General features: G+C 38.0%; 1 protein-coding gene across 1 annotated transcript in view; it reads right to left on the reverse strand.

Annotated features, from left to right (window-relative positions):
• LOC126915856 (ubiquitin-like protein 3) overlaps window positions 1-27,282 on the reverse strand; it is a 113,136-nt gene that overhangs the window by 14,167 nt on the left and 71,687 nt on the right. The gene's annotated exons all lie outside the window — the stretch shown is intronic.

Consider the following 27,282-nt stretch of genomic DNA (forward strand, 5'->3'; position numbering starts at 1 on the left):
CTCTGGCTGCGATATTGACTTACAAAATGAACCCGGACAAAAGAGTCGGGCGGCAGCTATAGATCATCCGTAGCACCCTTCGTGCTCTACTGCACGAGTACACGTGTCGTAATTCTCGTTCGTTTAAACCCTCCGCCCTTAATCTTCATTTCCCCGCTGCGAACACTTTGAATCGCAAATGTCGCGCCCCGTTCCGTGGCGTATCTCTCTTACTTCGAGGGGTTCGTAACAGAGGCCGCCTCCTCTTTGCTTGGTTTGCCATTGCAAAGACAAAGACAGAAAAGAGAAGAGGAGGCAGAGTATACGCTCGGATAACATTGAAAAACGAAAAGAAAAAAGAAAGCTTGGTCGAGAGGGGAAAACCGAGGAGGAAAGGGCCACGAGTGGTATTTATGGTTGTTCACGTTACACATATATGGTTCTTATCTATCTTTGCGTAGGGACACGCGGTATGAAAGGGAATTAGTCCCGGCTCCTCTGTCCTAAACCCTTGAGTCTGACTTTTACGTTACGGTCACGTAGCCGTCGCCTTTAGGCGGTAAACACAGGGAAAAGCGAAATTTTTCTATGGGCGATAAAAGTATGGGTTGACTCCAGGGTTGTTATGGGTGTTCGGATTTTTTTACTATAGAAGAGAAGATTTATTTTACGCGAGGTTAATGGTCGACGATGTTGCAACTTTTAGTGTATAGCGGAGACAGCCTGATGTTAGGTAAATTTACTTTAGATAAGTTATAGGATGGTTAGGTTGATGCTTCGGCACCGCTGGAAACGATCAATTCTAGTTCTTAGACATGGTTCTTCGCTCAGTTTTCGTTGGATGAGGGATGTCGTCACAGGAATAGATGGACATAAATAACGCAGCCCAGTAATCATTTTTAATGCCAGAGTTACTGACCTATAATGCAGTGTGATATCTAAAAATATCATAAACTAAGAGCAAAGCGATTTGACATAAAAAAATATATTAATGATGTTTCCATTTTTATAAAAATCGCCATTTGCTTTATCAAACGTATCTGCGTGTGCGAAACAGAGCACAAAATTTATCTTACGACCAATTTACGTGTTAACGAACCGTCCTAATCCATCCACGAAATTTCCAACGAATAGGTACTCTTTGTAAAATATCACATTATTTCTTCCAAAAATCGATGACGGAACTTCATTATTCAGACATCGAGGCGATCGAAGATTCCCCTAAAGAGACTTCAATTGCCCTTTAAGCGCGTCAGCAGCCACGTTTCGTTCGTGCGACGAATACAATTAAGATAGTATTAATCGTTTGCGTTTCTCTGTCTTCCTCTCTCCTTTTGACCAGTCGACGAATTACGGTCAGCGGCCGTTCTACGGACGCAAATTCAATTACCATCTCGCGCGAAGACCGGCCAACATAAATAATTACCGACGAAGCCAGATCGGCGCGGTCATCCGGGGAAAGAGATAGAAAGAGAGGGAAGGGGGTGCAGCTCGTGACCCATCGCGGTTTCTGCGGTCGCAAGAATCCTCCGCTAACGTTGCTACGACATAAATCATTGTCACCTGGTTGCGAATAATCGCTCGTTGGCACGTGAGCCTTCCACAGCAGTGCCCTTACGACTACGCCCCTGTTCTCCGTTCCGCCGAACCTGACGCGGAAAATTTCAAATTTATCGAGGTACGACATTGTACGACTCGTTTAGCAATCATACAGGATCAACCACATAAATTGAATAAAGAAACGTGATGATGTTGCAAACGGTAGCTAGATAAATGCATAATAATGTAGCGGAAAATGGTTGGTAGGTAATTTTGACGAGAACTCGAGGAATTTTGAGACCTGATTTATTATAATTCGACAGAGCGTCCCTTATCCGAGCTAATAGGGGAATAAAATTGTTCGGATAATGGGATTTTCGGATAATAGAACAATCAGTTTTCCAATATGAAATTTCATTTTCTCAAATATAGATTTAGATCAATTGGCAGATTCTTTACATTTTTATGGATTCCATATCTTCTTGGGTGAGTTGAATGTATAGAGTTACGTTCTTTTTGTACTTCGAGCTATCGAGAATCTTTTTCGAATGCCACGAATGCTCCGACAGGAGAAGACACGTATCCATCCGATTAATATCGATGAATATTTTACAAAATTTCTACTTTATGGTATAGTCAGTAGGTTCTTTATGTATGGAAATGTTACTGACTTAGAGTCAGTTTAGACTGCTTAAATATTCAAGTCTGACTCGTGCCGACTTGTTATCAGAATAGAAAAAAAAACTACGGATCGATCGGAAAGCATCGATCTCTGTGCGAACACTAATACACTCATTGCTTCGACATAACGTTATTTCACCTAACATTCTTTGAACGTTCCCTTTACAATGGTGTTCTTCTGCAATAATACTCCATCGTATTTTATTTTTAGTACTCCTTTTCCTCTACAATGAGTTCTTTTGTGCGCGTACTGTATCGCGTTTTACCGTTCCTGTTACACTTTTCATGTTTCTTACTCAACTGCAGTAATAAGTATTCAATGCAACTCCACGACTTTAAATTGTGCTTTGGAACATGATTTCCATGGAAATCCAGCAGAGTATAATAAAAAGTTAATCGTTGTTTGTATGAAATATATAAAAAAAGAAGGGAAACAATACAAATGATGGACAAGCAAAATATAAACAGACTGCTTATTTATTATGATACTTAGCTTGCTCTTCATCATCGGACGTTGCTTTCCACAACATCATATTGATATCATATTGATATTGATAAAAAACTACTTTGTTCTGCAACGACAATTTGAATTTTAGTTGGAAACGTCCATATTTATTAATTTTTAATGTATATTTAATTGGCCATTTCCAATTTTGATAAACATTCTCTACTAATATACTGCTTAACATTATTACTAACAATGAACGAAACATTAAAATTAATTAACACTGTTTCAAATTTTACTCATATATAGAATAATTAATAAACTGTACATAAATACGTACACAATTAATAAATTCTGCGACTATCGTTATGGATTACTTATGAATCATACCTAATCGTCAATTATATTATTCAGTTATTAATTATAATATAAATTTTAGGCATCGACAAATCTCCCACGAAGGAGCTACGTTTACGAATATCAATAACAAATCACAGATACTCAACGAGAGTCTGCAGTCCCGACGGCGCGGCAATGGAAAATTAATCAAGCGCGTGGTAAGTGTTGAATTCAGCCAGAGTCCGCGCGGTCATAAATAGATTTTAATGGTATGCAAAAGTTGGTAGTGGCACGTGCTAATGCCGCTAGTTCGTACTTTATAATTAATCTGTACGAAACGGAAGCTCGGTGGCTAACGCGACAGATCTCGGACAAATATTTCTAGCGATGCGACGAGTTACTGGAATTCCGAACAGAAGCTCGTCTCCCACGCGACACTTTCAAACACGTGCACCACCTCCGCATCTCTCTTTCATCGTTTTTCTCTTCCTGTTTCAGTCTGTTGTTCCGTGGAACGAAAGCATCACAGGGGAGGATGATAAACTTGGCCGCACCTGTGTGTGAACTCAGCTTAAAGGCGGGTAGAGGGGACCTGTAGTCGACGCGGAGAGAACGCGTCGTTTTAAAGGGGTTGAAGCTGCGAGATTTTTCGGAACGAAGCCGTGGGTGGTGGAAACTTCAAAGGGACTTATTCATGCGGTAGCATTCGATACTCGGTTTTTTACCGTGCACACGCTCGCTAGACGACGGTACCGAGGTAAAGAGAGAGTGCAAGGGAGAAGGAGCGTGTTGTGCTACCTGATGCGTCATCCACGACTCGATGCTTTTAAAAAGCCGTGGGGGGAAAAAAGCTGTTTCAGCTTGACAACACTTTCCGGCCTCCCGGCTCCTCTCTGCGTGGAGAAGTTCAACCGCATGTTCAGTAACAATTAGTTCTCAAAGATAAAACGACTACCCAGGACGGAGGAAGGGTGAAGTGTATCCCACGTGGCGGAGAACGACGTTAAATATGGATGGACGGGTGTAAGTACGTTCTGTTAAGAAAAGGCGAGCAAGCGAGGGCGAACGAGGCTGTAGATTAATAATAAAAATGGGAAATATCGACGAGCACACGGGTAGCCGGTGGTCGTTGTTACGGACGTAGCGCGAAAGGGTGAAACAGGTGCTTCGTTGTACGTATTATGTGTATTTTCATGAGATATACAATAGTTTGGAAAGGAAAATAACCATGTCCAAAGATGTTGCTGTACTTTGAAAGTAGACGACAAATCCAGGAATTTTTATGAATAATTTTTATAAGAAAGCTAATGGTATATTTAATATGTAATCTATGATAACTGAACTGGAGATGATTATGCATTTATGGGAAATTTAAGCGTGCAAAGATGTGCATAATGTAGATATGTAATATGCAAAAGTATATTAAAGAACCCGTTACAATATTCAGAGAGTGAAGAGCTCTGTATCTCTAGGTTGCATTTCCTTACTTGTATTCATAGAAGTATTCGTTTGCATAAACCTCTGCGGTAGAATGATAACGAATACTCTTGAAATTAATATTTCTCCGGAAAATTGAAATCAATAGTTTTGATGTAGATATTTCTCGAAAGAGGCCTATAATCAAAATTTAACGAAAATAATGGCTTTGATAATATACAATTTTAAAATAAAAAAAGTCTGACTTATCACGTGTTTCCTCCGTACGATGTTCAAACAGGGAATGAGCGTTCTGGTAACGCAGTTGGATGGCTCGTAATGTGACGCTTTGAAAAGTGCCGCTTTAAAAGATGAATGCGTAGCGGCGGCCTTCGTCCTTGTCGTGGCCCTTCTCTTTATTTGCGCGACGAGTTTCGGAGCTTTGAAAGAAAGCCGGAGCGAAGCGTACAACTCGAGCCCGACACTCCTGGTACCTTCTCTTTCTTCGCCGTACTCCTTTGGCTAATTATCGTGACGGGATACAGGAGAATGGCGATTCATTTTCTCTTTTTCCACGGAACGAGAGAATAGAGCCTTTTCTGCGGTGTTGTGCATTCGCGTGCAATTGATGGATATCTTTCATTCGCATTCATCGTGAATACGCTGCGTCAAGTGGCTGGAATCGTGAAGCGTATTGAAGAACACGCAAAACATCCATATCGGAGAATAAAATAATTTCTTACGAATTAAATTGCTATAAAGAAAAATTGTGACTGCAGATTTCTCGATTTATAGCTGCGAAACTTTTAAACGTTGCAAAGGGAGAACGACGAAAAGGTGTTTATAAAAATGAAAAACTCATTCAGTGATAATTATATCACTTGAACTCATTCTTTAGATCCTATATTTAATCTTAATACGTACGAATCAAGAGTTCTTTGAGTATGATAAAGTATGATAAACCCTAGCTTACTGGTGTATGTTCATTCATACTCCTTAATCCTCCTTTGATATTGTAATACATCTTTATTTAATCGGAACACCTTTGTTCCATTGTCGAAATAAATGTAACGAGACATTTTTTTTATCTTTAAACATTAATAAAAAAAACAAGATAACAGTTCTTCAGAAAACGGATGTCACGTCAATCAAATAAAATAAAACGATAATAAATCCATTCTTTATCGAAGAAATCAAATTGATAATATCTTAATATGAAACAAAATGCGGAGGAGATGAAAAAGAAATGGTACGAAATAGTAGTAGAAAAATAGTAATTTATGTTATTATGGAATGTTTTCAACGAATTATAGAGGAATCTATTTTAAACCAATTCCAGTACTAATTAAGGGAAGCGACAGCAACAGCTCGCCCGTAGCTGTCGTTTGTAATAACAACGTGGCACCAGTCCTGAGGGAACAATCGAACATGGACCATCGATCGTCGCGAGAACTCGTCGACCAGAAACCAGACGCGAGAACACCAATTTGTATTATGCATCGTGTCGTGAGCACCGATTCCGAATGACCGTCCTTGCTGTCGCATGTAACACGGAACCCGGGTCTGTTTGCAGAAGCTGAATTTCGAACCAGGAATCCTAACAATCGAAAACTCGGTCCTGTTTCCTGGTCAGTATTCAATTGATTACACGAATCTACTATGAAATAGCATTCCCTTCGACGTGGAAAATGATCTTTTTGAGTTTATAAATAGATTGCGTTTAGATCATAGACTCAAGCGAATAAATAGTTTGATCGATCAGCTACTAACAATAAAATAAAATTAGAAACAGGACAATTCTTCAGTTACAGTGTTTAGTCATTTCGAGTATATATTTATCGTTGAATATATAACTGTTGGATTATTTCTACAATTTAATTTAACTTTTTAAATTGACTGTTTTATATTTGCAAAAAATATCGTTCGATCGTTTCGCAGTTTTGAGAGATTTTCATTTTCACATGCAATCTCTCTACTTCTGGTGTATTCAGTGTCACATTGGACACAGTAACACAATACGTGCTCTTCTGTAAATTATTCGCACGCATTTCAGCGTGTCAAACGCAACCAATGCGCACTCTATCCATTTCGCGTCGATACGACTTGCGATGCACGAAACACGTATACAGAACAGTCTAACGAACTCCAACGAGTTAGTAACGTTTTGTTCACTGTGCAATTTCAGATCGTTTAAAAATTTTCCAGAACCAAATAAATACGTTCTCTCGTCGACAAAAATAGAAACGAAGCAAAACCATTTGTGTTTCGAGTCTCTTGTCTAGTGTACAAAAAGAAAAAAAATCTATAATGTTCGGCCGATATATTCGGTTCCGCTTTTATCGATAACACGCACGAGGCGTTCGATGGAGCACGACAAACGTGTTACAAACTATCGCATCCCTGCTACGCGAAGTGAAATACAGATTTCATAAAAAAAAAAAAAAAAGGGACGGAAATGAGAGAGATGATTCGAAATAGACAACGGGGCCACGGTAGAAATATTTTTCTGTTGCGAACGTTCTGTAACCAGTGTAACCGATTTTCTTTTTTTCCACGAAGCATTCAGGTTAAACGTTTCGCTACAAGGTGACACGCTTTGCAATATTATTTTCAATGGAATTCCTGCGCACTTTATGCCGCGTCCATACTGATGCACGCTATTAGTTCGCGAATGGATCGTGAAACTGCGTTTGTCGGTAATGCGGAAACTTTTGTAGGCAGTACATTGCGAACCAGTTGATGATCAGCGGATGCTACTCATTCAATGGACGGTACATTAAGGCGCGTGCTCACTAACAAATATGTTCGTGAGCAGTATTCGTGAATAGAACTCGTAAAATGCATAAGAACTCTATGTAGTTTGAAACCTACAAAAATATTGTACATCTACTGTCATATCGAGGATGCACCTTTCTATCTGTTCTGTTCGCTCTGTCTGTCATTTATTTGCATACTGTTCTCAAACTACAACTTAATTACGTAGAGCGGACGTAAAATCTTGTTCGCGAACAATTTTTGGGGACGACTTATTACAGTTGAAATTCGCTTCTCTGAACTTGTCGGCGAACAAACGGTTTATTATAATTGGGATTGTATAATAACCGCTCGCATTCAGATAGGTGAACTCGATTAAGCAAAAGTTCAGTTAATCGGACATTAACTAAAATTTCATTTCAGTAAATGAAATTCGGATTAATAGATTTCTACTTTACTTAAATTTGCCACTTATCTAGTTAGTCCATTTGTCGAATGTGCTCCATATTAGAGTAGCATATTAGAGTAGCACATGCGAAAAAGTATCGCGCATTGGCAATCTCATTATTTATGATCTGTTCGCCAGTGAACACGCGCCTTAAGATGCTGCCTAGTTCATGATCAATGAGCAAGCTCGCGATCAATTTTGGTCAATGCGAACGCGACACTAGATGCAAGCGCCGCGATCCGCTTTATTAGGATCAAGGTTGCAAAAATCTAACGGTCCGCTTATCAATGCAGATAAGTTAAGTGTACTCGTTACACAGTTCGAGTGTTAAAGCATTCGTTAAGCGAACGTAACGAACAGAGCACGTGGCCGCGCGCTTCGTTATACCTTTTCTATTTGCTTTGGTGAAAAGCGTTCGTCGCAACAAAAGTAAGACGTAATATGATGCGAGAGAGAGAGAGAGAGAATTATGCATTCATAACTTTTATTATTAGAAATGTTGTCCCCCCTTTCGTGTTTTTGTTATCTATGACATGGTACTGCGCCTTTTAATTTGTACTATTTTTGAAAATTCCCGATTCATTTTTGTGAATCGAGGTTAAAAGATGTAGTATATCCATTTTGTCGTATGTAACATTTATAACAAATGTTGCATTTTTATTTAAAATAAAGACTCGAGCGAAAAACTTGAACACATTTCAATCTGTATCTCGTATCATTCATTCGTTATTAAATTCAATCATACGAAAACATGAAAGTCCTTGTTCAAATGTTCGCTGTATGGATTATTAGAGCGACAGCTGACGTTTATCCTCCTAGTATTTCTTTATTACCTGCCTATCCAGGATGCAGCACTTACAAAAGGTGAAATAAAGAAACGTCCTCAGTTTCACTATCCCCAAGTTTTTGCATCATTCTTGTTAGCAATTAACATACGCGCTAATAAATAAGGTGAACTGGAAAAAATGTCCTTTCTCCAGCATTTGAAAGTTACTAGCTTACTAGTTTGACAACTATATTATAAAAATCAAGCCGCAATTTACAAAAAATTTAGTAGATTTCCAGTATTATAAATCCAACGTTGAATTATTATCGATAATACCGAGATAAAACGAATGCATTTCGTAAACGTAACTTCGAAGAGTAAGGATGATTCAGTGTAATTATGGAGCTACACAGGATATGGGTGTAACCGGTTCATTAGGATTACAAAATTCCCTTTATTGACTGGCAAACGATACTTTGACTTTCGTCGCGCAAAGGATCACCCTATTTAGTCGACCAGACGTAGGCGTAACCTGGCTAGAAGCACGGCTCATATTTCATCATCTTTCTACTTCTCGGTGAAAAAACACCGGTGGTCCGGGGATCGGCTGTAAACTGATACCGATCGCCGCTTTTCTTTTTTTCTCGAATTCACTCGACATCTGTTCAAAGTCACTTTCAAAACATCCGTTAATCCTTAATGCCTCTCTGGGCTAATTATGGCGTGAAGCATGGTGAATCCATTAAGACGTTCAACCATGAAACAAATACGCGTGAAATAATCCTTAGCTGAGTTATGGGAGAAAGGATAGCTCCAAACCCACGTGTTACCGGTGTATCGGCAATTAAACTTAGGTCCTTAGCTATTTCTTATTATTAGGAAATAGTTGTCTTTAAAATAGTATACATCTTAAAATAAAGAATAGAACGTGAGCGAAGCTTTTATTATCGTCTATTCTTAAAATATTTTGTTTCGTATCAATTATTTCCCATTTTACTTTCCATAAGAAAAATAGCAACGATGCTGCTCTTTATCGAGTTAAAAATAGTTAGAAGGTAGTTAATCGTGGATCAGAATTCCATATTGGGCTGAGAATGATTAACTTTCGTGTAGCGAAATTGTAATAGATCCAAGGTAACGAAACTGATTCATGATGATAAAACCAGCTTCGTTATTTTGGAATTCGTTGCGCGAAGGCTATGGTTTATTATGGTCACGTTAGAGTGGTAAATCTAAGAAATACGTCTTTAAAATTCTAGGTCAGAGAGTTGCACTCGTGCGAAACGTTACAGTGAACAGTGGCTTGGCTTGAAGAGTAAAACGCCAATGCAATAATCAGCCGCTCTTGCTTGTGTTGGCTACTAGGCGACACTATTTCGCTCGGTAAGTTCAGATATCGTTTTTCATCGTATCTCGCGGGCGATGTCACGATGTTGCCATCGTGTTGCTGACACGCTGACATTCAAGGCTCGAGACGTGCTCTCTACTCATCTGACCATTTAGGGTTGACAAGTTGCGGAAAGTGTTTACTGTTTAGTAAAGTTTCGTCAACGATTAGTATGTCGATTCTCCTATGTAAAAGATAACAGTATTATAAAAATGAGATACGTCTAAGACGTTAGGATAGCGCCATATTCATAATTTGTATTATATTCTTCCCTTTCAGAATTTAATGATCATATAAAACTAAAGAGAATAATGTTATTATTCTATTAGAATAACGCTATTATTATTAAAAAGTAATTAAAGAGAATGCATTGGTGCGCTTCATTAAAGATAATTATGGATAGTGTCCGAAGCCACGCAATTTTCAATATGAGCTGCATTGGTTCTACAACCTGCTGGCGCAAGTGAATGCGAGCAAAACTTCAAGCAGAATAACAAGTAAACTCCCCGTGGTGCTAGTTGATTATGGTCAGTGGATTTTGCTGATCCATGTACGGATCATTTCTATTTGATCATCTTCCTCAAAGCGTGTTATTTGGCTTTCGCTGCTTTCACTTCAAAGAGAAAGGTTCGAATTTTCACGTTACAGAAGTATTTAAACGTTAACTCGGCGCGGATCGACAAATTTCCTTTTGAACTTTTACCCGGTGTACTTCATTGGTAACAGGAATAAAACACGTACGGATTTTACAGACAGTGAAATGCAATAAATCATTACGCTAAAAGTAGAGTAGCTCGTGCTAGATTAATGGCGACTATATTTATAAGGAATGATTTATAATTGTGATATTTTCAGACAGATTATCAGTCGCGTTTTAATATATTTTAAAAATAATGCGTGATTTATAATTAATATCATAAATAAGATCTTTGTAGATCCTTCAGATTTCCTTCGAGTGAGAACTAAAACAAACGTTTGTAACATAACGAACTGATAATTAATTGTAGTATCTAAAAAGATTATCGTTCGATGATTAGAATAATTATTTACATATAAATTAATCTTTACAGAAGAAATTTGTATTTTCATACTTTTGTGTCAAATATCTCTTCAAACGGTCAAGTCCATCATATTTTTATTAAACTAAATTTTAATAGCAGAACGCTAGTATTTCTGCCTTCGAATAGCAAAATACACTATTTTCACTTTCGATAATGCAACGATTGAAAATACGATCCAGTTTGATCTAAGATCAGAATGCATTATCGTTGTTCCACTACAAGTTCCATTATAATGGATCGAGGCGTAAGAAGCAAAATCCAGATGTCAGATATGAGAAACGGAGAATGGAAAACGGGGCTAGAGCTTACGAGAAACTAATCGAGACAGCGTTGTTCCGAAACGTGTTAGATCGGCCAGTGGGAAAAGATTAAAAGCAACAATTTGAATAAGAAGCTTAACGCGGCCGGCACAATAGTAATTCCGCGTAATTTACATACTTAAGCGCCGGCTGAAACAGGTCACCGCGTGATTACGTAAATACTCGGGAGAAAGAGGGTGTTTCACGCGGAAACAGGTAACGTGTACCGTTAACAACGTGTACACATAGTGTAGATAGAACAACGATCGCGCATAACAATTCCAATCGGTTTTCGATTAATCGATTTTACCATCGCCGGAAAAAAATAGTGCGAGAAGATAAATACTCGAGTGTATGTACCTTTCGTAGCAATACGCATTTTATAGTTCTCTAGAGCGAATATAGATTTAAATATTTAAATATAAGACAATTAAGAATTGAAGATTCATACATTTTTCCCGAGGTATAATCGTTACACAGATTTTTGATTCGTTGAAACCAATGAAGATGTCAAAGATGTCCTTTGTACGCTATAAGATATAATAAAATTACACACAATTATTGGTTACTTATAATTATTGCACTGTAACAATTAAGTATTACAAAGATAAAACGTAGAACCTGAAAAAAGAAATGTTTCATTAAAAAAGTAACTTCAAATACGATTCAGAATATAGTAAAAAGTGTGTACAAAGGAACCACGCGAAAAGGAACACGATCACAAAGGGAAACATTCGTCGAAAGTGTCCCATGTATAAGTAGTATATGTATAATAATAACGCGCGATGATAAGCTAGACAGAGAGAGAGAGAGAGCAATATGTATTTTCTTTACCCCTGTACCACCTTTTGGTCATCTTTGCAACTCTGCATAATATTTCGTAATCGCTGTATATGTATACCAAATATCGCAACACTGGTAAAGATGTTGCTCTCAACCGCGGAGAGATTCTATGGGTGGATGGGTCGAGCAAACGGCGAACAAAGAAAGAAGAGACAAGTGGCCTAATAGCGAGTAGAAGCTTGTATCGGGGGTGGTTTACCTTGATTTGGGAAGAGCGCGCGTCACAGGGCCGAGGCTACGACGCTACATCGCACCACGTCGGGATTTCTAAACTGGGTCATTGGGGCATTCGGGTGCAAAACCGGGTGCATTTATGCGCATATGCATACGGCATGACCCAGATTCGGGACGCGGGTGCGCGTGTCCGTGCACGTCCTTCGCCCGAAACGGACTAGCCCGTCGAAGAAGCTCGTCGAAAAATGCGACCCGGTGAATGTGTGTCGATACCTTCGGGATTTCCAAGCACGAGCGGACAGCGAAGCGCGCCGCGCAGCTGTATCATCATCCCTCTGTGCGTTCGATGGAAGAACTGCGGGATGTCCGAGGGGAAAACGGGTCGATGAAGTGTAGAATGATAGGGCATCGTAAAAGAAGTATGTATTTTTTTACATGGAAGTACCCTAGAAACTTCAATTCTTCTACGAGAACGAGATACGAAATGTGACGTGACAAAACGTGGATTAGAAGCAGACAAAATTGAACAGTTAAATTATAAACGTCGTTGTCGCGATTTTATTTTATTTTCCTATATCGAGATTAATTTTTGTACAATGAAATATTTTGCTACGCTGCTGCAGAAGGAATAATCTAATTTTCTATGGTATTTTCTATTTTTCAGTGAATATGATATTGTGTCCATTTTGAGGAAGGTAATATGATTTGAAACATGTCACAATTTATTTCTCGTCGCGTTAATTTTTATCATCCCGCTGAATGGATATGTAGTTTTGATTTTTAACAATAGCAACATTCACATAGCGAAAATATAGATGTACTTTTCTAATCGACGCCTGACCGCCCTTGACCATGTAAATTCGAACTCAGCGTTACGGGCAAACTTCCTCTTTTCAAATATACATTGCGTGCGGAATTTGTAATACAAACGTGGCTTGATATTTTATAAAATAATAACTTGATCTCGATGAGAGATCTACGAAATTTTAAAGTGTACTTCATTTTAATTCGTATTTTGTAATTAATTTAACAAACGTTATCAGTGACATTTATTAAATAAGATATAGTGACTTAAATAAAAGATAATATTAAACATATAAAACAAAAAAATAAATAAACCACAAAATTAATCGGTCCAATTTAAGTCTAATCCCAATTATACTTAATTACCCAACCTAAGATAATCATCCATAATCTAACAACGCCGATCCTGATAAAAAATCCCTCTCTAATAACCAATAATAACTTTGAAACAGCCAGTATGGTCAAGTTTTCGCGGAAGCCAGGTTTTCCGTAGCTTAGCTACAGTCGTATGACGTCAATGCGCGCCTTGCTTAATAAATGAGAGGCGGCAGCGCCTCCGCTGTTGAATGCAATTATAATTTCATACGACATTCGTTCGAGTGTTACGTTTTTTTTACGCTTTCCTCCTTTCTTCTTTCTTTTTTTCTCTATCGTCATCGTTGTTACTGTACCGTTGCCTCGTTGCTGTTGCCGTTGCTGTCGCGTTCACGTTATTATATTCCCCTCCAGCGAGCGCGTCGAGAGAAACCTTAACGCGCGAAATGAAAAAAAGAAAAAAGAGAGAGAGAGAGAAAAAAAACGGAATCTCGCTCTGCTGACTTAAAACGTAGGCGAATTATCGCGAGCGGAATTTTTCTGAAATTGTTATTAGAGGCAAGAAAGTATAGCATCCTGGGAACGGGGTTTTCGGCCTGACCGAAGTGGGAGGCTTTATCGATTGAGAGCCTCGCTGGAAGTTATTGCCGAGGACCTTGTGCTACGTCACAGCTGGAGGCTTTGTTGACGAACTCGAGAAAAGGAATCCTTTTATTGGGATCTAGAATTCCACTCTCGTTTCTGTTGAAGTAGACGAGTAGTCGAGGTAGGACTTTCTTGATTTTTGAATGCTTTCTCGCTTTAGACGATATTAGAATACAAAGCGGCTGTTTCCTTCTCTCCTCCACCTTAAACGGGTCATTTTTTAACCAGACGTTTGTATAATGGCGACTTCGAAATATGTATTTCGATACGATCGTTTTGTATTAAGCCACGGAAGACACGATTAGGATTTTCCAGATCTCTAGACTAAGATTTTCAAACATGTTGGAGAAAGTATGAAGATACACCAAAGAGGGAAAAGCATTCGAGCAACGCGAAATATTTGTTTTCGTGATCTCGAACGAACTAGTTTTATCTTATTCATAAAGTGATTTACGACGGGTGTATGAATATTCTATTTTATTTTTCTATTTCTGTTGTTTATCATCCTGCAACTTCAACGCACGTTTTAATTGAAGTTGTAGGTATCAGCTGAAGTAAATAACAAATTCTATTACTATGCCTTGTTATTGCGATATATTATAATCTATCATGATTTATACTTCGCGTGAATATGTATAATTTCGATATACATAACGTGTGCGCACTGGATTATGAGAGTACTGAAAATGTAGGAACAATAAAATAAAAGTTCGTACGAGCATATATACGTTGCTTGACCTTATTTTCCAGTACTCATTTTTGTGTTTTAATAACCTTTTCAAAAGCAGACTACGCTGACTGGGTATATCGTTCGTAATTCTGATTAATCTCATGTTACATCCTAGCTCTCTGTATGATTATAAAACAAACAGTTAACGTATTTCGAAAATTTGCACGTGCTATGTGACGTGATACATTCAAATAAAGATAAATAAGATAATAAAGATAAAATAAGAACAAAATCAAAACTTTCAGAATTTGGAGGTATCATGAAGACTTAGTCAGGTTTTAACCAAGACTTTGATAATTCAGATTTATCGTCATCTTTTTGTAATTCAATTCCAAAAGCAAGAAACCAGAGTTTCAAAAATTCAGTTCCATCTTTGTAACATTTGTAGCACGTTCATTCCCATATAAAATCAAGAAATTAAAAGTTCAAGAATTTAGGACTATTCTTATCGTAGTATACTCGTTTTCATGTTAAACGAGGGAATACGAAGTTTCAACCAGGTCTATCATTATTAAAATATATACACTGTCATATAAAACCAAAACTTCAAGAACTTGTATCTATCCTTATTTTGTATTATTAACACGTTGCAATCGAATGTGGGCACAGTGGTAGCATTTAAAATTTGTTTCCAAAGTAGAATGGCGCGGTAAATATTTATCAACCTAAACTTGTTTCGACTAGTTGGTAGTGCTACTAAAAAAGTATGCCGACCACAAAAGCATGTCACATGTCAACCCTCTGCTGGTAATATGGGTTTTCATTAATGTGGTCTGTATAACGGGTCTCTCATTCCCTGGCCTGATTTCTTATTGTCTTGGGCTTTAAACAAATGTGAAAAAATGCCGAGGTACTTATTATAGTCCCTAATCTACTATAAAAATGATACGCCGAATGTTTAAGCTTTTTCGCAATTTTAAATAAAAATTTGACGGGAAGTTGTAAAAAAAAAAGGAAAAACAAATGGTAATTTGTTTGAAAGTACACAGCTTTGCAATAAAAAAATACGAAAAAGTGTTATTGCAGGGTTTCTCTCATAACATATAACTATGATCTCCTGAACAGAAATCTAAAGAAATTATAATTAGAAAAGTAAGAAAGAGTACAGTTAGATGGTATATTATATGCGTTATACTAGAAAAGTATAATTATTTTGAAACTTAAATTTTCGGGATCCTCGGGTGGGTTATTTGTTACTAGAAAATGAGGCAATATTTCGAAAAATAAATCTCAAAACGATTTATAAAAGCGACTCAAAAAATCCTAAGAAGTAATTTATTAAAATTCCAAACGTTACAAAACACATAAAATGAATATTTATAACGTACAATTTTTGCAATAGTGTCACCAAATTATTGACGTGGGCGGTAATACGAGTCGTCAAAGGCACGAGATAAACGAGATAAACGATATTTGGCCAGTCAAAGCCTCGTAGATGCGAGTCTTTTTCAGCGGGGAAATCACGGAGTCTGATACGCAGTCGTTCCGAAGGAATTTAACACTGAAAATTTCGCCAGGAACTCTGCGTTCCATTATTACCGGAGCAGAATTAATTATTACAGTTTCTCCTATAGCACTCCACAGTCCTCTACGATATGAAACGCGAAGGCACGTGAAACTCCTTGGAAAAAAGTGCGTGACGCGTTGATCAGCTTCTGATCTTTCATTTTCCTTGCGTTGCAAAGGCGCCAGAAGACTGTCGCGGGAACGCGTTACAGCGTCCTTGTTTCTCTCGCACGTGCGTTTCCCAAGATGGGTCAACGAGATATCAGGAATTATTCAGACGAAAGTCGCCAAGAGTCAAACGTGGTTGGACTCGGTCGGCCAACGACCAGAGATAACACCGACACACTTCCGCAAGGAACGAAATATCCCAACAGTTTGTTGTTCCCTAGTCGGATATCTCGTCCGGCGTCTTTACTGCTGCGCAGGGATGCATCGGCGCGTCGCTTTTTATTGCAGTCACGCTCCTTTACGAGATGCGAGTCAAAACTATGCGATGAATGCGTTTTCTTTCTTTTTCCTTCCTTTGGTTATTTGGTTATTTTTTGTAGGAGTAACGAGGTTGTAAAGGCAGATTATATAGCTCGGCTACTTTGGAAGAATTCTTTAATTTTGGAAAAATTAACGCAACTTGAAGCTTGCTCTGGATCTTTTACGAGCCGAAGTTCTTAAAATTTGTATTACTATCCTGACTATTAAATATTTCCAATATTATTATAATTTTATTTTCTAAATTCAGCGTGGATCTAGTTGTTTACACGTTGGCGAAGGTGTTAATTTTCTCATGAGAATTCGGCGCTAACAAAATGTTTTTTACATATCTATTAGCGAAATAATTATTTACTAGAAATAAGTAATAATTGTTAAATGATACTTTTGAAATTTCCAAGAACTGAATAAGTAATTCTGTTCTTTTGTGTGCCAACGTACTATGTAGATGATTGAGAATGTAAAATGAATAATTTCAATTGTTTAATTGGCCGTAATTGTGCAAAGAATTTTTAAGATACATTTTTTTGAAATCACAAATTATCATAACGAAATTAATTCTGATGAATCGAAGGGTAGGAAGAATATCGGGATTGGCTGGATCAAGAAAATGAGGAAGATGATGAGGCACTGTGCTGGAATTTCGACTGATGAACTTTCTCAAACTAGCCGACTCGTATACACTTCTTTGTTCTGTCAAGAAGATCATGATTCACAAGGAATCATGGTTTCAACATGGTTGCGTTACGAAGATACAATGAATCAACAATACAAGAGTCAATTCATGTATTGAATATGCAACGAGTCATCGAGAACTGATCGTCGGCTTTACAAGGGAAAAATATCGTAATATAGAATAATACCTCGCTAATGGTTGATCGTTTATCACGTTATGCTTCTGTTTCATTGATAATTCAATATCGAAATGTCAAACAATTTTATGAATTAAAATTGACGTGTTTGCTTATGAAAATGTAAATATGTTCCTTTTCAAAAAAATATCTGTAGGAGCGACGTGCACATCGCGTTATGAGAAAGAACTATAAAAATGTTGCAACTGTGTTACAAATTTAAAGAATTACTTTTTGAGTCATCTTATTATAAACTTAATATTATTAGCAAAATTTCACAAGTTAAAAGTTACAAAGAATTCAAAGAAATACCGGAAATAGTATTCCTTATTTTATTAGTAGATCTTATTAATAAATATCTTTGCGTAACATTAGCAAGATTGTTAATAATGAAATTGAATTTTACAAGTAAATTTTACAAACTATAAGTGGTCTGATACTATTACCCTAAAATTCTAAAAGACTATATCTATAACCTGTAACTTCTATTTCAATAATTTCTACTAAAATAATTATTATTAATATATTTAATTTTAAAAGAATTTTCTTGGTAATGTCTAGACTTTGCAGTATCGAGGAAGAACTTTTCAACTCGCAGAGAGAAGCCTCATTGCTCTCGAGGCCAAGAATAAGGAATTCATTTTCGACGTCGAAGGAAGGGTAGTAGTAGCCACTTTGACGTAATTTTAACGAGGCGAAGATTTTCGCATGGCACCACTTGTTAGCGACGCACAAAGTACGCCGCTTTTAATCGCAGTCGCTATAGCTGATTCCAAACTGTAATTGGATTGTGAAACTGCGAAACGGAAGCGCCTTTACACGATCGTTTAAAAAGCGGCGACTTTGAACGAAGAGTTTGTGCAAGCAGCTTTCTGATTTTGTAATGGTAAATTTTAATGAACAGTAATAAGATAATGCATAAAATAATAAGATAAAGAGAATACAAAGTAATACGTAGAAAAGGAAGGAAATTAACGAAAGAAGGAATATTCATGTAACGCGGACAAACCACTTAATGCACGTGTATATTAATTTAATGACTGATTTTAATAATTGAAAACGAAAATAATTCGTTCAGCTCGAAGATATAAATAAATCTTTTAAAAGTAGCCGATAACTTGTTAAAATTTTATAGATACCAAACGTAATTATTAAGGCGAATAACATTTTAATATCATGGTGAATAATTGACAAAATGTTAAAGTTTTCGTGAATACCAACGACGTAACTATTGGCTCAAGTAGTAATATTTTAATATTACGACGAAGAATTTAAAAAGTTTCTATAAAAGTATAATTTTGATAACACGAGATTGATCGACGAAAGACATTGATTTTTAAAACTACTTGCTTGCGAAAGATAGGAAATTTGATTTATCGCCTTCTTTCTCTATAATCTCCATACGAATAATATATCCATCATAGATTTAAAGGCTTCTTTCTCAGAAATCTCCTCCATTACTTTCACATCCTAACTACATTCTAAAGTATAATAAAATATAGATACCAATAAAAATGCAGAAAGAAACGTTGGTATATACCGGATATAAAAAGGCTGCGAATGACGAATCAATTTTCCGTCACTAAAGTCGAGACAGTCGTTCTAACTGAAATCACGTCGGTCGAACGAAATAAATCCGGCGGGGAAATCCGCGTCGATTTTATCGCCACCATTCCGTCCCTGAAAATTAATAACGAACGTAACGGACACGGTTATTCCGGTGAACGGTAAAAATAGTCGGATCTAATAAAGTAACACGGTACGTATTCACAGGGTGATATGGTGATGGCCGGTAGATAAGTGAAGGAGGGACAATGGGATCCAACGTGGAAATGAATGATAGCGTGCCCGCGATATCTCGGCCAATATTTCACGCGATATCGTCATATTTTTTAAGGAGATCACTTTTCCTCTATCTATTTTATTATTTTCTCATTTGAAATCCTCGAAGAATAATATCCGTGGGTTATTAAACGCGGCTAAATGGAGCATCACGAAAAATATAATCGTACGCAGAACGATGTTCAACGTGTTATTATCCGAGAGAAGAGGATGGTAAAAATGGAAATCCTTTCAACGTGTCGCGATAAAGCTGATTTATCCGTGCACAATGGCACATTATTTGCAGATACGCGGCACGGAGATAATGGCGATATAAACAAAGACGAATTAATGACCCGTGAAGCCCGATACTTGCAACCTTGCTTCTTGATTATCTTCATAAGTCTCGTACAACGATCGTCATGCATGCTAATTACCGTACGGCAGTATGCTTTATTACAATTAACAGGCATTATGAGCTCGATTATACCATCTATTTCGTCAACGTTGTTAGGCGCCTATGAGGTACCAGGATTGTTTAGTTTCTTTCACCGAGTTTCTAAGTCCAAGTTTCTAAATGTAGTTGAGCGCGTTCGAATCTAAATTTATATCCAGATTTGTATTCATAACCTTCGTATAACCATTATAATCGAATAATTAAACAGATTATGGAGCCAGCGGTAGTAAAATATTACGCGGTAATATTTATAAATATCTATAGGATCTATATCCTTTCATAATCGACTGGTTGTTTAAGAAACTATATATAAAATTCTAACGCAATGAACGAAAAAAAGAAACATCGCGTTGTCCATCAAACTTGCGCATTTTTACACATTCGAATTTCCCATAGATGCGTGAACATGACTAAATCTGCTGACAGGAAATCAGCAACTAGCAGTAGTACCCAATCGAATGTGTTCGGACGTTGATAAGAAATTCCATTTTTAAAGATATGATTTCATATTTTCCTTCAATTTTCTCTATTTATCTCAACACGTAACCTAACAACGAACATCACACATACACACACACACACACCTCCCAGCTACAGCTGCAATTTCGCTCTCCTTGCAGTACTCCTTGGCTTCATATATTTATTTCGAGATTCAGCCGAATCCAATCTAAACGCCATCATCCACACTCGAAACCACTCCAGTCAGAGAAGTATTAAAAGCAGGAAGTTACTTTGCCACGATTTCGCGCGAATTTGCGCGAGAATTCACCGGCATCCGTTACAGCCTCGAATCGTTCCACGAAATGGTAGCAATCCGGGTGAACTATCCCAACCTGTACCGAACGCTAGAAAACTCGTGGAGAATCCGGTGTTGAACACTCGGCGAAATTCTCTCTCTCTCTCTCTCTCTCTCTCTCTCCTTTTCTCTTTCTCTATCTTTGTTCGCCCTTCGTTCTTACATCCTGGTCGAACGATCGAGGGAAGAGTCAATGGCAGCGCATTGTTGCGGTGATCGTGTTCACGGAAAGGATACGGCGCGAACACAATGCGTGCCTGCGGCAAGAAGGCAGAACGCAAAAAGGAACGGCAAGAAAAAAAAATAAGCGACTGGCGTGGTGGAGGCTTTCGTAGAAATTACGGCGAAGCGCCGGTCAAGATAACAACCAGCCATTGTTCGTGGAAGTTACACTTCTTCTTTAGGGTGGCTCGCAACGGCTTCCTCACGGGTCTTCTTTCAGACTTCGCCGTGAATACCAGGCGCCAAGTAATCGACGCGTCGCCATCGGAACTGATCGACGCGACGACGCGACGTGACATAGTTTTAACGAAGGGTAGGAGGGAATTACATTGGATTTATTGAGATTGTATCGGATCGACTGTAGGGATTTTATTTCCACTGGTGCAAAAGTTTATTGCTCGTTCCTATAGGTAGCGGATTTCTAGAAGATATTTTTTATCTCCATACGGATCTATCGCAAGAATTTTAGTCCCACATCTGGCGTAAATACGTTTGTTTATCGTTGGTAATTTATCACCGAGTAGCTACTTTTCTTTGTAAGAATTTTGTAAAAAATACCTGGAACAGGCGTATTGTCTTATCCGACGTGTTATCTTATATTAAGAGGCATTATCTACATATCTGCAGCAAAAGTCTGCTTATTTACTGCTAAGTAGCACCTTTTTTACAAGAATTTCACAAGAAATATCTCGGTAGAGATCTATTTTACGCATTTTATATCCGCATCTGGTGTAAAAGTCTGCTCATTCACTGCCTAGTAAGCAATATTTTTTACAAGAATTTCGTAAAAAAGATCTTGCTATAGATCTACTGTAGAGATTTTATTTCCACGTTTGGTCTAAACGTTTGCTAGTTATCAGCCAGCACCTTACAAGAATTTTGCAAATGATCCTGGCACAGATCTGTTGTAAAAATTTCATCTTCGCATCTGGTGCAAAAGTACTTTACGCAGTGACTTGTATTTAAAATTTATCTATTTCTATTTTTAGTTCAGTCGAATGGATGTAAATCATCCCTCGTTCAAGTGACTTCAATTCATATATTCAGCTTTATGCGAAGTTGAGAATGTTCCCTTTGAAATACTATGACTGAGTATTTTTCTTTTTTTCCGTTCGATATACTTGTAAAGAAAGGTTCATTAAAGACTGAAATAGGTCACACTATGTACATACATGCAGGCGTTGTGGTCTCTAACATATATATAGTACTCCCTTGTTGAGGTAGAAGTAACATACTGGGGCAATTGTACTATACTTTTTTTTTTTTTTTTTTTTAAACGATGATACGCTCCTATGTTTCATAATACCGGCAAGCTTTTATCATGCTCGTACAAAACGAAACTATTACATAGCGCGGCTCTCTTTTTCTTTGGTGTTCATTTTTTCACGCGCTGTTCTTTCACGAACGATGACAACTCTGTAGAATTAAATATATAGGTTACCTTGGAGCAAAGAATTCGAGAAAATAAAAATCCAGATAAAACGGTAAGTTTCTGTAGTATTATCGCATTTAGAAAATGTTTTCACAGATAATTAGTATAAAAAACCGTTTTTCAGGCAGTAATGATCGTACGCGTATTTTCTCATTAAAGCGTAACGAGCTATTAGTCAATTAGGAAGTGCAGAATAAAAAAGGTATAATAAAAATGATTATACGTTCGCCATTCCGGAAAAAAAAATTCCCAACCATAAGTAATTTCAACCAAGATTATAGCAAATACATCGAATTCCGTATTTAAATACGCTAATGAACTCAATAAGCTCAGCGAATGTAAGAGAACCGCATTATAGCCAGTTTCAAGAAAATCACATAAAATTAGCCAAGCCAGATCACAACCGTAGCTCCAAGAAGACTATTTTAATACACTGCCGACTATTTGAATGCATCTCTCATTTTCTATCCGAATATTCATGACAAACGATGTTTCAATCTTCTGTTTCATCTAAATTTGATGTCATCTTAATTCCATTCCAATATTATCGATCGAATCTGATATGCTTTATTTTCAAATTTCCTACTGTGCATTCCAATCTAAAAATCGTTTTCTAAGATTTCTTCACGGTTAAATAACAGGCATCGTTGAGCGATACGTTAAACAACAAATATACTCGTTTTCATCCTATGAACTAACTGGTTCTAGCAGTTGCTAAGGCTGCAATCAACTATCGCCAGGCGAGCAACGAGTTCAAGATGTACTCGCATGTAGCTTAGAGATTTCAAGCGAATCGTTATATCAGATCGATGGCGAGTGTATCTGATGTTTCTCGGAATCCCGCAAAGCGGGCGTAGCTAACTGAGGGGTCATCAACGACTAACGTCGGGCAAAGAAACAAAAAGGGGACGGGATACAGACTGAACGCAAAGCGTAGGTATGCGAAAGCAGTGAAAGAGGCGGGACAAAAAGAGCAGCGAGCAATCAACGTGAACCATGAACAAATGTTTTCGTGGAGATTATCCCAGGAAACGAAGCTGAGTTGGCGACCAGGTCAGATTTTCAGCGACTCGAGTTACGTTCTCCGCACGGCTGCTTTCCACGAAACGGCCAGTAACACCTGGCCGAATAAACCAAACCCGTATCCTTTTCAAAAATCCCAGTTTCAGATGCTTCAGAATAGAATATAGTTAGATCGGTACAGCCTAGAGTAGTGGATGGACGTGGAATTGTCGTTTCCAGCGCGAAACGACAGCAAGCTAACTGCATTAGAGTCGTTTCTATTCAGCGACAGAATTTTCCCTCTCGTGTTCCGCCTGCAATTCCACCGTGTATAATACCAAACGCTTTTAAGGTTAGATTTCAATGCACTCAAAGATTACATTCGGCGTGCTCCCGATGAAAAGTGCCTCGAGAATAGCTCCGTGGTGCTTTGAAGAGGGAAACGTTTAACGTTGCGCGCATAATCGATATTATCTGATGCACAGCTCCAGCGAAACGGAAGGCAGCAATTGACGGAAATGGGTAGGTTTTCGTCCAAAAGGAAGGATCCGACCGTTTGTGAAAGCTTCTAAAAATGTTGTACGGCCATTGTTGTCGACGTTATTACAATCCGCATTGTGGATGCCTCTTTACGGCATGGAACATGATTTCCCGTTAATGGAATGAAGACTTGCGATCGTAAGTTTGCTGTTATTCTATGTGTTATTGTTTGGTGTTATTCGTATGCAAATCTGGCAAACTAGAAGCTTTCCAGTACAATAGTACCATAATAATTGGCCAGGATTTAGCTTCGTTAGCTGGTCATCGTTGTCCTCATCAGTAGTTCTCAGAGCTAACCTCGTGAGTAACTAATGTTTATGCATGTAATATTAACAGGTGTATCAGGTAACCCTGTCTTACTTGTTCTTAATGAAGAATATACATACAGTCACCACTATAAGTGATAGAACGCTTGCTAATTTCAAACATGAACAATAAAATTCGAAAAACGTAGGATAATTTACACGCCGTTAATAAATCTCTGTAATTACAACATTCATTTATGGCCATGGTAAACATAACAAGTCCGTCGTGACTAATGGATAACAATGCGCCACGCTTGATAATCGGCCAAATAAGGTGCCAACGCCCAATTAATACAACCGATATCGTTCTATCTCAATACCTACGCAATTTCATTAATCTGGCGTTATCACTCGAAACAAAACTCGTCTCGCGAGCCGCGACAATATCGACAAGCTTCCATTATCTTGTTGCACGCGTGTAAATTAGACGGTGCGCGAGCATCGATCACCTGGACATTTCGAGCGCGTCCACGATCGTTTTAATGCGAACGCATCACAATATACACGATGTTGCAATCGTGTCCCCCGCCTCCCTCCAATCATCAAGCGATTCGTAACAAGGGATTATACACGTGTAGCGCCGATACAACTTGCCGATCTGGCCGGGGCGGAATACACGCGAGTAAGCATTTTATCAATAAATTCCATCTAGCTGCGAGATTATCGATGGGGCCCGTGCAGCCCGTTGATGTCACGGGCATCGATGGCCACGCTAGTGGTAATAATCCAGATGGGATTGGCAGCCGGTAGGCAGCATCATTAAAATAATTGTAGTTCCCGTGTACGTTAACTAACGGCTACGAATGATGGCCGCGGGCCTGATTTATTATCACGTGGGACGACAATGTCGTTTACCAGCCGAGGAACACGTCGAAGAGTGGCTACCGATGTCGCGTGCTATTAACTCGCGAGCAAGTTCGCTAATTGAGATTCGGCTCTAGATTCCCGTGGTGTGCGTATGATTTATGGTCATAGAATAGAGAATAATACATAGACAAAAAGAGACAGATAACAAAATAGGGATAGACGACCGACTATGACTGAGATGAATTTAACTCGTTGTCGATGCATAAATAATAGCGTTGTACTTTTGAACGCTGGCGAGTTATCGTTGATATTATTAAGGCTGTTACGATATACGGCAATTTCGCTGGGCAGAGGTTAAAAAAGAGAAGGCTCGGTAATCGAATACAGAGTGGATGGAAAATAGAAGGGGAATGACCGTGCTTGTTCTTTCTCGATCGTTGCATTATCATATAAATTATGCGTTAATTGGTAATTGGAAATAGGAAATCGTTGATAGCATCTACCGACTCGCTGGTTGATGATGGAACGAAGAAGGAAATTTTTAATGCAAGCCATTTTCAGATGGATGACGCTGCTAGTAAATTGATCGTCTATTATTATTACACTTATGACGAATTATTCGTACGGTATCATAAATATCATTTATATTAATTGGGTCGTTAAAAGGATGAAGGAAAATTAGAATAACTAATGACGAGAATCAAAGAGAGCGAAGATCATGTGAAGCATGAGAATCGTGCGGAGGAAGGTGTCGTTCAATTGTCATTGATCAAATTCCAACGGTCTTTTAATGACTCAGTGACAAAGTGTAGATATGGTTGATACAAGTAATTTTCCCAATCTTCGCGGAATATCTCGAGCTGGTAATTACGTCAATTACGAGACGACCTTAGGTTAATAAATACTAATGCTGTCCCATCCGGTATGAATGTTTCTGTGCTGGTCGTCGCTTGCCAACAGCGGCCAATCGGCTAAGCCTCGTAACGAACGATAATTTCCCTCAAGGTGATGATGCGAGAAATTTACACTTCCTGTAAGAATCCGAAGGTGACCAGTTATCGATCACTAACTTCGATAATTAAACTGAAAAATTTAAGTTAAACTTAAATTCGAAATTACGAGTAATCTCTCTCGTCTGACACATACATATGCATCTTGAAAATAAGTTTATGTGTCTGTGTTAAAATAAAATTAAATACGACACGAAGGAACAAATATCGAACGATATCAATTTCTAACACGATTCTCCACCTTTTCGATTTCCAATTTCAAGCATTCAACGCATAAGTATAATATGTACAATTTGATTTAATAAATATAAAAAATAATATAATATATAGAAATTTCAACACAGTCCTTAATGGTCCAATAAGAAGTTTCAGAAACGCATAAATAAAATTCGAACGTCTAGCTATTAGAAAAACAGCGATAAAATAGAACGTAGTAAATTGCACAACAATTTTCTATCGAGTAAAAGCGAGCAATTTGTTGCAGCAAGTTTCCTTCCAATTCGAGCGAGCAAGTCAGTTGGGTCAATCTTGCTTTCAATAAAATAATAAACGTAAGCAATCCTGAAAAATCAGAACATCGCGGTGGCCGGAAATTGAAACACAACGCAATAACGCTAATCGAATCTTCTGCCATAACGGTACAAACAATGGTCTGGCTGATTTCACTTGCCACGCGTTTTCAGAGCCATTGTGGCTTCGTTAAAATATTCCAGCAATCCCCAGAACACCGCCATTATCCGAATTGAAAACATCGCGCTGGCGAATAGGCCAATAGGCAACCCGAAGAACCGGTAGTTTCACTTTCTGGCTGACTTCCAACGTCCCGGAGACCCAAATTCGTATTTCGTCTGTCGATCGATATTTTTTTATCCCACGTGGAATTGTTCGCCGTATATGTACTTTGATCGCGAATATGTTCGTTCACATAGCGTGACTTTCGATTCGGCTGCGTTTATCGATGCGTGCGTGATCAAACTGTCAAACAGCGATATATACGGAAAAATTTTGGCCATTTTTTATTCCACGGAATATTTATGATATAGAATTGGCCATTTCGCGATTGCAATGCTCGTTTAACATGCGCGATTAATTTAAAAACAGGAAAAAGGTAAAAATGAAAAATCGGCGACTTTAACAAATTCGTAGAACAGTCGGTTTTATCTGTCCTGCAGTTTTTTTTTTTTTTTTTTTTTTTTTTAATAACACGAGTATTTGGTTATTTGATACGACCAATTAACGTGTTATATCTGTAAATAGTAATACAAATGGTGGAAATGTTGTACCATCGTATTTGCCTGAACACATGGTAGATTTTAATTATTTTGGAAAATATAAAAGCAATATCTCTGTAACACGCAATAAAAGTATGAAAAATTCCACGAATTTCCTTTCTTTTCTACGATTAAAATCTTTAACGCGTAA

This window comes from Bombus affinis, chromosome 4, assembly GCF_024516045.1.
Source record: "Bombus affinis isolate iyBomAffi1 chromosome 4, iyBomAffi1.2, whole genome shotgun sequence".
Taxonomy (NCBI): domain Eukaryota; kingdom Metazoa; phylum Arthropoda; class Insecta; order Hymenoptera; family Apidae; genus Bombus; species Bombus affinis.